The sequence below is a fragment of the Mustela erminea genome, chromosome 1 (assembly GCF_009829155.1).
Source record: "Mustela erminea isolate mMusErm1 chromosome 1, mMusErm1.Pri, whole genome shotgun sequence".
In the NCBI taxonomy this organism is placed as follows: domain Eukaryota; kingdom Metazoa; phylum Chordata; class Mammalia; order Carnivora; family Mustelidae; genus Mustela; species Mustela erminea.
The window spans coordinates 36,093,668-36,108,130 of NC_045614.1; the positions used below are offsets into that span (position 1 = coordinate 36,093,668).

At 38.0% G+C, this 14,463-nt stretch overlaps 1 protein-coding gene across 2 annotated transcripts in view; it reads left to right on the forward strand.

Moving 5' to 3' along the window:
• TAFA1 (TAFA chemokine like family member 1) overlaps nucleotides 1-14,463 on the forward strand; it is a 516,319-nt gene that overhangs the window by 192,151 nt on the left and 309,705 nt on the right. The gene's annotated exons all lie outside the window — the stretch shown is intronic.

A 14,463-nucleotide genomic window follows, 5' to 3' on the forward strand; every position in this document is an offset into this window, starting at 1 on the left:
GGGTCACTATATGCAAAGCATTAGTTTAGTTTTAGTAGAAAATTCCAGGAAGTTTTTCAGCATGTTTTATGCATTTATATTGGTGCTAGGAGCAGTCTATGATAATTCTCTTGGCTTGACATTCTTGCTAGTGCTTGATTCCACCAGTCTTTTTTATTTTTTACCATTTGGGTGAGTATTGCAGTGGCATTTTTGCCTTTAATTTGCATTCTATTAATCACTAATGAACACTTGTTCATGAGTTATTGGCCTTTGGGATGTGGTTTTGTGAGGTTTCTATTTCAATTTCTTGCCTATTTTTACTGTATTGTCTAGCTTTTTCTCCCTGATTTATAGAAATTATTTTATATTCTGGATATAAGAACTTTGATATCTGTATTATGTATTCTGTTCTGTAGACGCCCTTTACATTGTCTTGCTTGCTTTTAAACAACAGAAATTTTTAACTTGAACATAGCCATGTTTCTAAGCACTGTTTTGCATCCTGTTTAAGAAATTCTCACTTAGGGGGCACCTGGGTGGCTCAGTGGGTTAAGCCTCTGCCTTCGGCTCAGGTCATGACCCCAGGGTGCTGGGATCGAGCCCCACATTGGGCTCTCTGTTCAGTGGAGAGCCTGCTTCCTCCTCTCTCTCTGCCTGCCTCTCTGCCTATTGTGATCTCTGTCTCTGTCCAATAAATAAATAAAATCTTTAAAAAAAAAAGAAAGAAAGAAAGAAAGAAATTCTCACTTAGGAGAAATGAAGTTTTGTGCTACCTAACTTTCCAGAACATTGGTAAGAGGAAGTTTGCAATGTGAGTTCCCATTTCAGAGCTTGGTTAATTATTTTAGTCATTTGGCTTTCATGTGGAATTTCTAAATGGATTGGAATTTCCCTAGATATTTTTCTGTAAGCCTTTCAAAACTAGTATCTGTTAGACCTGTATTAATGTCTACAGAAGCAATACTGGCTCTTGTAGTGCAGTCCTTGTGTTTCTGTTAAGCATTAAGTGGTTCAGAGAGAAAGACAATAGATTCTCTTCTCTCTGAATTCTATGCTTCCTTGCCCTGAGGATAAAACCATGGATAAGTAAGAAAAGTTGATATTTCAACACGGACCACCATTTTATACAATGGTTCTTTTAGTTATTTTTTTATTAATCCATGTAATTTTGATGAAGTATATTCTTTGTGGCCTCTCATCTCTATTTCCTTCATAGATAAGGGACCAAGTGGAATAAGAATGGCTTATGACCAGGCTCAGGTCTTTCTAGATCTAGGCTATAATTATTAATTTTAGTTAGATGACCACTAGTGATTACATTCTCAGGGGCTTGTTTGTACCAATTGAAATCCATGGAGAGTGATTTAAAATCTTGAAATGTAAAATTGTAGGATTAAAGTTGTACGAAGGTGGGATCTATGTCTTGTTCATCATCATATTCATGATGGCTGGGCACATAGTGGGTGCTCAATAAAAGTTACTCCATTGGAAGAAAAAAGAGAAAGAAAGAAGGAAAAAATGATGGATGGACGGAGGGATCATGGATGTAGTAGACACAGTAACCAGGACTGTCCCATCCTTGGCTCCTTCAATTTAGCATACTTGTCAACCATATGTCACTGTTTTCTGGCACAAGAAATCTTGCCCTAGAGAGCAAATTTGTTTTAAATGTTGCTTTGTAATGACCTTTAGTAACATTCAACCTTGTATTTTTTTTTTATTAATTCTATTCCATAAATTCCTGGCTCTGTATTGCCAGTTTAAATATCACTTCTTGGTTGGCAACCTTTTTCAGTTACATATTTGCATATTTAAATATGGCTGCCCTCTCACGGCCCTGTCCAAAACTCTGATTTCATGGCTTCATTGAGAGTGTCTCACTCCCAGCACTGGCCTGGTAGAAGTTCGCAGATGGAGCTCACAACAGGTACTCTGTTATGGGGAAGAAAATAAAATTAGAGAAGGTAAATTTTATATTCAGATAAAAATAGACCGAATGGTGGCCGGTTCGCTTAATTATGTGGCTATCCTCGTTCAAATTCTTCATTCAAATTCTTTAATCTCTCCAAGCCTCAGTTACTTCATCTCTAAAATAAGGCTAATAATCATACCTCCCTCAAAGGGAGGATCTGAACATGAGAGGAGACAATGCAGGATAAGGTTCTGACACAAAGGGAGCTGCCATTGTTACTGCCCTTGCCTCTTCTGTAACTCTCATTGGCATCATTGGTGTTCTTGGTTATCTACACTAGGAATTTTCCTGGCATGTGAGCGAACTTTGGAAACCCATTTATGAAAGAGAAGTTTCCTTGGTGAGAATGAATAAGAACAAAGGAAGCTGGTGAACTTCATAGATGTTTGTATCAGGCTCCAGGGTTCAGATGAATTCCTTCTCCACTTGAAGGAGATTCTGTCAAAAGGACTGCTATTGTCTGGAATCAGCCCTCTCTCTCCTTTGAATGGTGTCGGAAGGAGAGATACTAACAAATTCTAACATTTTTCCTTCAGTATTCATTGTCAGTCACCAAAAGCTTCTTTTATGGCTACATTATACTATAGTGAAAGCAATGATTAATTAGATCACAGCTTATCGAGGATTCACTACATTACAGCTTGAAAGTCTTTCTGATACGGGGAGGCTGGCCACACTTGCGGATAAGCTTTAAGTGATCTCAGCCTGTCATTAGGAGAGCATTTGCAAATATTTCCTGAAGACGCTGCCACTCATCCTTCTGAACTTGGTTTTTAATGAGTTTTGCTTTCTGAAGACAAAGTATTGAGCTGGGAAAAGTTCCCTCTTGAAGTCTGTCACCCCAAGTGAGTTGGAAGGGTTTTGTGAGAGCACAGAATAGGAAATTCAACACAGGAGCTGTTAATATATATTTTTAATATACTTTTTGAGCCAGGAAAATATGAAGTTTTCATTGATTCCTGATTTGATATGTATCTGGGGCTTCCTCAAAGTAACATGAAATTTGAGTGAGATCAGAGTTTGAATACAATGAATACAGTATCTATTCCAAGACACAGTTTTAACAAATACCTCTCAATTCACATTGACATGCCAGTATTTTCAGATACCGCTCATATTACAGTGCTCATGTTTTAGAGACCTTAACAACTCATCAGCATAGCAGGTTGAATTCAAACCTTGGTTTCAACCAGTGTGAGGTATGGACTTGAAACATCCCCTAGGGGTTGTTGGATGTGGGTGGTCCTCACACTGCATTTTGAGAAGGGACTGGTGAATGTTGTTTTATGATTAGTGTATACTGTGTCTATCTTGTTTTTAGTTTCTTTTGTTCTGTTGTTCTGTTCATTGGCAAACACATTATACTATCTTTTTTTTTTTTTTTTTTGGTAATCCATGTGATGTACTTTCTCTACTAATATCCCTCCTTTGGAATCCCCAACAACTCGGCAAAGAGCTGAGTAATATTCAGGGTAGCATGTATCATTAATTTAGATCTTAAAATGTTTTCCCCAAGACATATAGGACTATGATCATGGAAGCATTTATTAGCTTGTTCAAGAGTGAAAAACCATGGTTATCATCAAAATAGAGTTCATCACCTGCATAGATAAGTAGAAACTAAAACTTATGGAATTACTAAAGATCCTAAGCCAAAATTGTACCCAGTAATGTTTGTCTTTGTGTCTCTGCTCATTTGGCTTAGGTGTTGTTGTAGAACTGGTAGAGTGATGTCTCTGAGGAAATGCTATGGATCGGTCAAGCTCCATATTAGTAACTTGGATTTAGCAGCTCAGCCTAATTCTGTGCTTATCACAGATTTATATTCTTATTATTATTATTACAGCAAAGACAGTAGAATCAAAGAAATGGAGAGAAGACTTTTTTCCAGTGAGGCCAATACTTGGCTTAAGGTCCCGACATGACAGGGAATTTTACATCATGCAGTTTGGAGGCAAATACCCATAGGACCCTACACCGAACGATCATGGGCACTTGGTTTTCACCATGGCCAATATAGGGATCCTGGTTGATGTAGTCATTATCCAGGACCTGATTTGATGGTATTGGAGTAATCTCCTCAGTCATAATAGCCATTGAATGAATTACTTGCTTCCTTTTGGTTCAACCATTAAGTGAATTCTCAGTGTAAGGCTTTCTTCCACGTTCTTGGTTTCTCTCCTTTGCTTTGGTCTCCCTTTTGTTCCTAAAGCCCTGCATACATGTATCATTAACTTTAATTCCTAAGTATTTTTCTGAGCTATGAGAATTGTGTCACTCTGGCCCAGCAACTATTTGAATGACTACTATGTGCCATTTGCAGGGTCTTTAAGGGAATAAGCAACAAAGCTTCTTTTCTCATGGAGATCACTACAATTAAAAGTAAGCACATGCCTTCTGGTTATAAGATGAGTAAGTTCTGAGGGTCTAATATATAGCACAATGACTGTCACTAATAATATTATGTTATATACTTGAAATTTGCCAAAACAGTCTATGTTAAGTATTCTTACCAAAAGAAAAAGAAAAGCAACTTTGTAAGCTGATAGATGCATTAAATAACTTGATTGTGGGAATCATTTTACAAGGTACACATATATCGAATCATCCTATGGTATATTTTAAATGTATTTCAGCTTTATTTATCAATTATACTATGATAAAAGCTGGAGAAAATAAACAAATGTGATTAAAATCATAATGAGTATTTTAGTAGGGAAGCAAAGGAGGCTCTAAAAGCATATCAAGGGCTTTATCTAGTGTAAGGAGTAAGGAGATAAAAGATGTTCTGGAGGGCACGATGGATCATCTGAGACCTGATGTTTGGCAAGGAGTTAAATCAGGGATGGAGGGGCTTGTGGTATAGTTGAGAAGAGGGAACAGAGTATAGAAATGTGTGCAGAGAGGTCTAGGATGGCTAAAAAGCAACTAGTACAAAATATAGTAGAGTATTTGGGATAAGATGGTAGGTGTGAACAGTTCAGGGGTTTTTAAGGCTCGTTAAAGAAGCTGAGCTTTATCCTATGGGGAATGAGAAGCCATTGAAATAGTTTAAATATAAGGAATCAGCCATAGGACCTACCTCTTGCTCCTAAATAAAAAATAAACATTAGTATTTGTCAGGATAACAGAAGATTTGGAGAAGTCTTAACTTTACATCTCAACACTATTAACTATGGTGCTTGAGGAGTGGGATCTGCTAGGAAAAACATACCTTATCTTTATTTTAGACAATTCCCTGTCATTCAAATATAGATTACTTCTGTATTAAAGAGGTTTTTTTTTCCTTAAAGATTTTATTTATTTATTTGACAGACAGAGATCACAAGCAGGCAGAGAAGCAGGCAGAGAGAGAGGAGGAAGCAGGCTCCCCTCCGAGAAGAGAGCCCGATGTGGGGCCCGATCCCAGGACCTTGGGATCATGACCCAAGCCGAAGGCAGAGGCTTAACCCACTGAGCCATCCAGGCACCCCAAGAGGTTTATTTTTTAAGACGTCAAAATAAAAGATTGCAAAGCATTGTGTCCTAGCTTCAACATTTTCAACAAGAATGTCAAGAAAGGGAACAGCAAGTTAAACAGAATTAAGGAAAGAAAAACTTGTCCAAAGCAGTTACATCTGAGGCTTAACTAAACAGCAAGAAAGCAAAAAACCAGACTAAGTCTTCTTCCGATGAGACTCCTTCCTTCGGCATGAAGTGATGCTCAGGAGTTTCTTGCATTGTCAAGGACAGGGACTTAGGCAGGGTTGTATTTGTTGAGTCTGCTGCATTCTTGAGAGTGTGGCTTTCATTACTATTTTGAAGACAACATTTTTTTCCCTAGGCAGAAACATCTCTGAAATGATTATGTGAACCCATAGGAAAATATGATATTATTTACAGAAATTCTGTTTTTCCCAAGTCTCTCAGGTTACCTAGAGTTTAGAGTTAGGTTACAAAAAAGGGACTAGATCTTCTATCCATCTGTTGTATATGGTAGCTGTATTAGCCAGCTCTATTAGCCATTAACACTGTGTAACAAGCAATCCCAGTTTCTTATGACTGTAAATATTTGTTTATAGGTTCAAGGGTTTGTCTTTCATTATGATTCAGTTGGTCTTGGTTGAATTTGGTTGTGAGAGGCTGTATTTCAGGCTTTGTGTCAGGTTCTCTTTAGCCTTGTGTGTATTCATTCTGAGACTCAGGAAAGATTGCTGTCTCTCCTGGGTTGTGTTCTTCCTGTGGCGAAGGGCTAAATTTCAAGAAAACTGGTGGAATCTTGCAATGTTTCTTAAAACCATGGCTTTGAATTGAAATACTAGCACTTCTACCCACTGTAAAACAAGTTAAATGGTGGAGCTCAAAGTCAATAAGACGGAGATACGTACTCTGCCTCCAATAAGGGGACTCACTACCAAGTTACATAACAAAGGGCATGTATGGTTCTATCCCAGGGAGAAAGTGAGGCATTGGGAATAATAATCTAGCCAGCCTTGGTGGCTAAAGTATCATTACATGGGAGTCACCTTTGCTTTTTCCACTTAGACTATGCCATTATACAAATTGAAACTCTTCAACCACTATGAATAAAGACAAAAGACTAACTAGAGAATTATCTCTACAGATACTCAAAGAGCAGACTTGATGGCAGCTGATTAAATAGCAAATCCTGTGCTATCATTATCAAAGATAGATTGTACTCAAAAAAATTAAACCATTTGATCAAGCAGTATGATTTTTTTTGCCACATAATGTCCACTTAAGGTATTCTTCAGGGATAAAGAATAGTTGTATGCACTAAATTGGTTAGATATTGTAAAACTAGAACTGAATCATTTTCAGAAATGATACAACATGAGCAGTCTGTTTCAAAAAACAAGCTTTTCACTTTTAGTTAATACAGCTAATTTCTTTTTTCCTTTTTTTTTTTTTAACCAGGATTGAGGTTGAGTTAGAAATAACAAAGTAGTAAAAACAAAGTAGTAAAACAGAATTAATAAACAATTCAAGAGTATTATTTTCGAATGGGAAAACATGGATAGATTCTAATAATACTCAATAAATTTTCTCTTCAAGATCTCTTTAGCAAAGTGATGCTGCTTTTAAAAATGTTAGCAAGGTGGTCAGAACTAAGAGTCATCTTATAGGTTAACTGAGCTAAAAAAAAAAAGTTGGGTAAATTTTGTTGGGGGTCAGCATGTATCCCATGTGCCTAGACACTCTTTTATCACATTTTGCGGATAGGTTATTTACCTGCAGTGACCTTCAGTTATGTCCCAGAGGTTTTGATTGTAATTTATAACTGACTGTGCAAATGGGGAAGTCAGGATGACAGAGTGGGTAAGAGCCAGACTTGGGAGACCTTCGTTAAGCTTTGTAACTCTCTGTGCCTCAGATATCTTTTATGTACCGTGGGGATAATAATAGCACTTGTTAGGAGAATTAACAGAACAAATACTCAAAGCACACCTAGAAGATTATCTAACACACGGTTAGTGGTTTTTTTTAATAAATAAATACTTGTTAAATAATAGAGCTTATAGTTAGAGGATGCAGATGGATCCTGAGTGGGAAAACTGTTTATGTCCTTTTTTTGCTATAGTGGGTTGAATTGTGTCCTCCCCAAAGATATATTGAAGTCCTAACCCCCAGCATCTGTAAATGAGATTTTATTAGGGAACAGTCTTTGCAGATGTAATCAAATTAAGATGAGGTCAGACTGGATTAGAGGTGGCTCATAAATTCATTGACTAAAGGCTGTCATTAAAAGGAGAAGACAGGTTGGAGTTATACACACACACGAGGAAGAAGGCCATGCAAAGATGGAGAAAGACATTGGAGTGATACAGCTACCAGCCAAGAAATGACGAGGATTGTTGGCAACCACCAGAAGCTAGAAAAAGGCAACATGGGATTCCTCCCAAGAGCCTTTGGAAGGAACATGGTCCTGCCATCAACAACTTGATTCAGACTTCTAGTTCCCAGAACTATGAGAGAATAAATGTGTTAAGTCACCCAGTCTATGGTCATTCGTTATGGCAGCCCCAGGAAACTAATAATGCTAGTTGTCCAGTCAGGGGCAAAGTACTTCAGTGTATGAAGACTTCACTTCATCTGCTTTGGAATGATAGTGACAACAGGAGCTGTCCCATAGGGTGTGAGGTCTTAAATGTGAAGTGCGTAATACAGAGACTTGTATCAAGTGTTTATTACAAGTGTTTATTACAAGTGTGACTTTATCATCATCATCATCATCATCATCATCATCATCATCATCAGTCATCTTCATCACCACTATCATCATCAACAGTGGTAATTGTCTTCTCCCAGATTTCTCTGCAATAGTCACTCTGTGAGTCCAGCCGCTTCATTTCCTATAGTCCTGTTTAAAGTGCATGTGTTCCCTGTATGCTAATCTATGTCTGGGTCCTCGTGTGCTTTTCCAATGTTCTTTTGATGGCAGAGGAGGACGAGGGTGTGTTTGAAGGGGCTGGGACTATAGCCTGAAATAGCCCATAGCATTTGGAAATGTTCTTTCGAGCTTCTACTAAAATTGGGTTTATCCTGTAATTTATGTGCATTTGCTTAGATATAAATATGGGTGCTCTGAATTACTACCTAAATTGCTTAATTTCCTCCTAAATCCTCAGGGGGAAAGTTTATGCCCTGGGAGGATATAACATAAGGCTTCTTGTTCTTATTTACTCCTCTAGTCTCAGCACACTGTTATAAACATCTGGGCTTTTTAACATTTCAGTTAAATAGAGTTTGGGAATTTCTTATATAGAGAGGCTGGAATTCCAGATATGATCTTTGCATTTTTCTAAATATTACGGCCTCAAGACCAGTAGTTCTCAACCAGAGGTCATTTGCCCACCACTCCCCCACCCCAAGTAAGGTTTGACAGCTGGAGGCATTGTTAGTTGTCATAACTAAGGACGATACTGGCACTTGTGGGTAGAGACCAGAGATGCTATACAATGACCTCCGATGTATAAGACAGCCCCACACAGCAATGTTATCTGGTCCCAGATGTCAGTATTGCCAAGGTTAAGAAACCTTGCTCCAAGCCATGCCCAAAATGATCATGTTGTGTCTGACTGTATCAGACCATAGAGATTTCTACTTTGCATTGAGGTCATTATCATATAACACATATTCCCCCACTATGTCTCTCTCTACAGGCCCATGTCGTATGTGTTTTGTGCTTCCTTTTAGCTCCTCACACTGATCCTGGGAAGTAGTAGATGCTCAATAAGTGTTTATGGATGGAATCTACTGCTATGAAAATGTCTTGCACCCAAGTCACTCTGCCACTCAAAATAAAATATATATATTTTCTCTCTCTTCCCATGGTTTAAATAGCACTAGAGATACATAGGATTTCAGAAACATCATGGTTCTCAGAAGGGGGGTTATACATCAAAGACCTGAAGTTTGGGGGAAAAAAATGATCGTCCAACAAGGGCAAGTTAGAAGCGGGTCAAGAATCAGGGACCTGGTTCTGACCTTTTCAGCTATGTGTGAATAGTTCTCACCAGGCCCACACATTCCTCTGTTCCACATAACTTAGTACTCCTCCCTGGGCTCTCAAAAGGGGCAAAATGGCAATGCATTTCTCCTATCAGTGGACAACTGGAATTTAGTTTATTGTTCTGCACTCCATCTCTTCTGGAACCATTCCCAAATTGCCTCAGCCTCCAAGAATACTGTCATCAGACCTCCGTTCTCATACTGCAGTTAAGGCTATCATCATGTCACAGGAGAATAGCTTTTTGATATGTTTTCCTTTCCCTCTCAACACTGAGCTTCTGAAGGGCTTCAGTCTTTATTCTCCCAAGTTACTGGAACATAGTAGGTGCTTGGCATGGATTAAATGGGTCAGCGAATCTTGTAGACAGTCCGTGTATAAATCAGCCAGTCACTTTGGATGATACTTCTGTCAGTCTGTATTTGTAATGATGCATCAGTTTCCCAAAGTACGGTCATTGTTATTTTAGCTGCAGAAATGCAGTTCGTGTTAATTTAAGGAAAAAACAAAGGGACGTTTATTACCTCCAATATTTTCAAAGACCCAGAGTGTAGTTGCATACGGGGAACAAAAATAATACGGTGACATTTCTTTCATTCCTTCTCCTACTTCTGTTTTCCTGTTACATTTCCTGTATGATTGAAACCAGCTGTTACATGGCTGTTTCCAACACTCCATGTCTCCGTCCATCTCACAAACGGGCTTCCTCAACCTGGTGGGCAAGATGGCCACCATCAATCTCTGCTGAGTAATCATGCCCTGTACCTTCTTTAGAACCTTTCTAAGAAGAACTTTAATTGCTTCACTTTGGGACATTTACCAGCAACTGAACCAATCACTGTGGCCACATAGGTTGGATCATTCGATCAGAGCCAACCACAGGACCAAATCTCTAGCTAGAGAGGTTAGAGAGAGCGCCAGCCAGCTGCGTGGAATGGATTTCAGAGAAGAAAGAGGTATTTCATCACTAGGAATAAGTGCAGAAAGAACTGCTAGACAAGAAAGCATAGTGAATGCCCAGTATATCAGATATCCTATCACAGATTCACCATGTGTTCCTTCTCTCTTTCTTCTATAAGGCCTAGAATCAAGCTTTATACCCCAGCAGTAATTGGTAAATATATATAGGCACCAACTGAAGAAAATGTGTGATAATTTACTATGTTGGGTATTGCCAACACTCTGGTTTATTTAGAATGATTTGCCAGCACAATGCATGAAAAAGTCTGTAGCCCATAAATAGAACATTTATGCCCTGCTAAAAGTTACCCATAGCATACTGTATTGCTTTTCTTAACAATAAAATGATAAAATTTAAGAGAACTAAGTGGGTATAGCAGGGATTGTATGCTTTCATCAGATCAGGTGTATCTTTTGGAATTGCCTGACTTTGACCTAGTATATTCTATGACCGTCTAATCAGAAGGACAAGCTCCTTTGAGGCTGAGGGAGTGTGATGAGTGTTGCATCAGGCAACAATCGAAATTCAGGACCATGGTGTCTTTATTCTCCATATCAGTAGCAACATCTAATTATAAAGAAGGAAATGTCAGTGCCTTTTTTAAAATAATTGCTGGCAGCATGGTTGTAGTAAATCTAACTTTAGCTGACAGGGACTACTTAAAATTATTTTACAGAAATGGGCAATCAGACAAGGCATAAATATGTCTTTGTCAAAACAGCAAGCAGGAATTCTTGTTTAAAAACTTAACAAATACTGTACCTTCAGGCTTTGATGGCACACTTGGTTCCAAATTTGCTGGTGAAAGAAGAGCATGTGGAGAACTAGCATCTGTAAGCTATATATTGTTATTTTGTATGCTGTGTTTAATTGTTCCCAAATATAGTAGATTGAATGTTCCCAAAACTTGAATTACATGTAATTAAATATAATGTGACTCAAGTTTTGCTAGAGTGTTAGCTCAGTGGTTGCAGGAATTTTTGTTTCTTTCATTTAGTACTGCATCTTCAGGCCTTAGAATGTACAAGTTCCCCAATAAATATTCAATGAATGAATGCATGGTGACCTATTTCCTAAAGATCATGTGTCTTAACAGTGTAGACTTAAATATTGGACATACACTTCCTAGAACCATTTGTAGTACATATTCAACTTATCAACACATATTTAATGAGCATCTACTTAATTGCAATATAGTGTTCAGTTCTAGAGATTAAAATAACAATTGCTGGAGATACTAATCAAAATGCAATCAGTAGCTATTCACATGATCATAAATGAAGAAAGGGAGCTTATTGGATTATGTTTTGAGAAGTCCAGGAAAGGAAATATGTCCTTAGGTATAGCTAGATCTAGAGGTCCTAAAGATAAAACCTGGATTCTCTCTCTCTCTTTTTATATTTTTCATCTCTACTTTCCTCTGGGTTGGCTTAATTCTTATATAGTGCCTTTTTACCTGGTATCAGAGACGGTCACAGGAAGGCCCAGTTTCACCTGGCATTATAAGCAGCAATCCCAGAAAAATCAGTCCATTTCTCCATCCCCTACATCCATATGAATTCCAAAAGCGACTCTGGTTATCTCTTCTTCATGATATTGCCCAATTCTGAACCAGTACTCGGTATCTATAGGGAGAGAGACACTCTGACAGATGAGTTGAATCATGTGCCATCACTGGAGCAGAGAATATGTAATTGGGACTGGCAGCCTCTGGGACTAATATGAAGTGAAAAAGAGGTAAAACCCAGACAGAAGGACAAAGTAAAAGCAACAAGCACAGGGCCGGCCAAGACAGATGTCCAGATGTCCATTGCATTCCCTATAACAAGCTTTCTGTACAGAGTTTGATTTCAGTGGTAAACTTTGCCAACTCCCTTCTGAGCAAACTGAAATGCTCAGGCTAAAGTGATTTGCTCAAGGTTATCCAGTGAGTTAATGACTAATCTTTGAGATAACTAAGATCTACAGTTTCCTGGTTGAGAGCCTGTTTCCACGGTATCATTTGGGCTCCCAGATGCCCCATAAACCCACTTCCTTTTTTTCTCTTCACTTCAAGCATAACTATTCCCATATAGTAAATCATATCCTATTATAGAATTATAGAGTAGATTGGTCAGTTGCACTTCCACATACGGGATAAAACTGACCTTGTATGTCATGTATGGGGATTCCATAACTTGGGTGAGCCCAAGGAAATGAACTATGACTTAGTAACATTGCACTGAGAGGATTATGTGACAGAGCATCTCTTTTAACTTGTTCTGTAAGATCCGGGTGATATTTAGACATCGCCCTCTTCCTGAGATGATTAAAATCAGTTCAGTAACAAGGGTTTGTGCTTTATGAGCTGAAACTCTTAGTCGATAAACCCAATGGAAATCATTGCAAGGTTCAGGGCTCTGGCTGTGTTCATTTCACAGTCCCTCTTCACACAGCTAGTATCGGCTGCAATATTCTAGACTTTTCCTCAAAGCCTTGTGAAAAGTTAAATGACCATGAAGGAGTATAGGAAATGGAAAAACGTATCAGGCTGGGAGTCCATCAGGGCTCTGTGACTCTGGGCAAGGCCCATCATCTGAGTCCCACCTGCTATATCTGTAAGAAGTAGGTATTTAAAGCATGCATGCCAGGCAGTTCCATCAGCAAATAGGTAGCTTATGTTTCTATCACCAGGCAAAGATGAACGACTTAGCCTTTGGCAATAGACTCACAGGGACTGAAAAGTGTCCCTAGATAATCTGTTTTTCAAATTACTATATTTGTTGGTCATTGATGTAAATTCCCAAAGGAACAGCTTATAAATGAAATATGAAGTATTACAAGCTGTGTCCCAGAAAAAAATAAAATTACTGTTATCTAAGCATGTATAAAGAAAAAAAAAAAAGCAATTATTCCTAGAATTTGTCCTGCTCACGTGAATAAGAAAAGATTATGTAGCAAAATACTAACTTAGTGAAAGGGGAATAATTAGGTATTGTTCAGATTTTCTCTTCAGTTAAATCAAGTTTTCCGGAAACATGCAAAAAAAAAAAAATTCTGTGGTTACAGTGCTTTGGAATCCCTTGCAGTGGAAGTGAGAAGGAGGTCATCCTACTAACACAACAACCACATGATGATGGGCACGGTCTCAGATTTCCTTATCATTCCACATGCCACATGGAGATTAGAGTGATTTTACATGTTCTCATTCTTTGTTCTGTGTTTTAATTTAAAACTGCAGACGTACTCCTAAATAACCAGTTGCCTTCGGAGAATAGTAAGGAAATTTGGGGTAGGGTTTAAACATGTCTAATACGATGAGATAAAAAAAAGAGATATGCTGTATGTGAAAGGAGTAGGATAACGACTGATTTGAATTTACTTTTCTGTCAATGTAAAGAATATTATACTTTCATGGGAAAAATGTAATATGACAACCAATGACAGATAATAGCTGGTTGACAGCCTTAACATAAATGCTACGTTTTCTTCTCTTTACTATGTCTCTGATTTGTCATGAAATGCTGTAAAATATGTGTTAATGATAAGTTACTCATGTTTTATAAAAATACAACAATTTCTAAATGATAATATTCAGGGCTCTTTCAGTCTCAGATCAAAAATTCAGCTTAAATTGGCTTAAGCAAAAAAAAAAAAAAAAAAGGATTTATTGATTCATATACATGTAAAAAATATGTCTTCAGGCATAGTTGGATTCAATTATTCAACAACATCATTAATCATGCTCCTATTTCTAAGCTCTGCTGTCCTCTGCATTGGTCTTGTTGTCTGGCAAGTTCTTTCTGTGTGAAGACAAGAGAACTACCTACCGATGCCCCCAGTTCCTGACTTAAATTAATTACCTTGAGCCCAAGAGAACTACTTTTTTTCTATGGTTCCAAACACAGTGCTGGCATTGTATCTCACTGGACCAACTTGGGCTACATCAATACTAGTCTAACATCAACTAAATCCATAAATTTTGTGTACATAGTATGCAATAAATTAAAGGTTTATGGTCAAGGTTAACACTAGGGTGCACAATAAGGACTACCCTGA